At 32.4% G+C, this 2,090-nt stretch overlaps 1 non-coding gene across 1 annotated transcript; it reads right to left on the bottom strand.

Moving 5' to 3' along the window:
• Positions 1-1,762: 1,762 nt before the first annotated feature.
• Positions 1,763-1,835, bottom strand: TRNAT-UGU. The gene has a single exon. It is a non-coding gene; the product is annotated as a tRNA-Thr (tRNA).
• Positions 1,836-2,090: the final 255 nt, after the last annotated feature.

Consider the following 2,090-nt stretch of genomic DNA (forward strand, 5'->3'; position numbering starts at 1 on the left):
GGCGTAGTGCTTATTCCCCTGTGCCTCCTATTCGTATATTTATTAGTCTAGTAGGATTGATCTGTAATACGGGAACCGTAGGTAAAAAACCTTTGCTCATACTAGAATTCATAATTGAAGCATCTAAGGCTGCACTAATCGTGGATACATGACAGAAGGGATTGCTTTTTATATTATAAACTTCACCTTCAAAAGCGGTAGATTTTTTTCAATACTCTTTTTTTCTATTCCAAATCGGTGAGAAATAGAAAAAAATGATAATGATAATCAAATCGCACCATCTCTGTAATAAGTAAATGCCTCTTTTCTCCGGAAGTTGTCGGAATGACTCGTAATAAGATATCGGCTACAATTGTAAAGGTTTTATCAATAAAATTTCCATTTATACGCGATCTTGGCATAGGTAGTAATCCATTCTATAACTCTTTTTATTTCCTTTAACTTTTCTTTTGTGAGAAAATTTCTCACAAACAAAGGAATTTTATAGTACGAACTAACATAAAAGCGGACTCGTTTTTTATAAAAAAATATTCTATCTACTTCCAATTTTTCTAGATATAAAATCTACATTTCTTTGCTATGGAAAATGCTGGGAAGAGCAAACAAGGGATCCAAACCTCCCTACCAATCTATGATACATGAATAGGAAAAAGATTCCCCGACAAAATCCCTTACCTTGTCCCTTTTTAGTTTTAATCAAAAAAGCGGGCAAAGGGGAGTTGTCCGAACTCTTGTTTTTAGTGATTTTTTTTTACTTCACTTAGGTTTTTTAAGTCTGGCGAGAGTAATATTCTACGACAAGCAATTCATTTATTTTCAAACCGACGCATTTCCTATCTATTATTTGATTGACTAACCCTTCATATTGGAATGTGTGAAGAGTCAGATGGTTTGGCAATTCCTCGGGGGCAGATGACTCAAGAAGATTTTGAACCAAAGTTCTAGAGTTTTGTTCATCCTTCACTGTAATAATATCTCGGGGTTTGCATCGATAACTTGGTATATCAACTATACGACCATTAACTAAAATATGCCCATGGTTAACTAATTGGCGCGCTTGAGGAATAGTCAAAGCCATACCCAACCGAAAAAGGATGTTATCCAAACGCATTTCAAGTAATTGTAATAAAACTTGACCCGTTGACCCCTTAGCTTTTCCGGCGATACGAACATATTTAAGTAATTGGCGTTCTGTAAGACCATAATGAAAACGCAATTTTTGTTTTTCTTCTAAACGAATACGATATTGAGATTTTTTTCCGGAGCGTGATTGGTTTCTAAGATCGCTTCCTGCCCTAGGCCTTTTACTAGTTAGTCCCGGTAAAGCCCCCAGACGGCGTATTTTTTTAAAACGAGGCCCTCGGTAACGTGACATAAAGACTCCTTTTTTTATTGAAATTGTACAAAAACTAAACAAAATTAAAACTGAACTAAATGATAATGATAAATAACGTAAAATCCACTCCAATAAACTATTGGAATACAAAGAGTCAGAAGATATATTCTCTCAATATACAGATTTTTTTTATTGTATATACAATATATATAAATCAATAAATCACAAAAATTTTCCTTTATTTTCTTCATTTATTTTGCCAAGATCTAACCCTTTTACCCCAATATATATTCCTATATGGAAGTTTATATGACATAATATAAATGGCGTGGTAACTCTTGGAAAAAGGTGAAAGAAGTCTTTTCAATCTTATTTTTTTTTGAAAGTACATTAAAAATCATGTAAAAAAATGAAAAACTATGTAAAAGCCGGCTATCGGAATCGAACCGATGACCATCGCATTACAAATGCGATGCTCTAACCTCTGAGCTAAGCGGGCTCAACTAAAATAGTGTATACAAATTCACTAAACTACTAGATCGTATTAATTAACTATTCTATTCATATTTTTCCTTATCTATTTAGAATTCATCATATTTTCGATATTCTAGAACAGAATATAGCTCAAATAAATAGTGACTATCATTAAATAAATAAAACAAAACCTTAATGAATTAATATAATATAGCAATATATCGACTTTCTAATTTTGATTTCATGAGTTTCTAAATAAGAAAATTTTAATTAGACCGGA

Source organism: Brassica napus, unplaced genomic scaffold, assembly GCF_020379485.1.
Source record: "Brassica napus cultivar Da-Ae unplaced genomic scaffold, Da-Ae ScsIHWf_3149;HRSCAF=3968, whole genome shotgun sequence".
NCBI classification, from domain to species: domain Eukaryota; kingdom Viridiplantae; phylum Streptophyta; class Magnoliopsida; order Brassicales; family Brassicaceae; genus Brassica; species Brassica napus.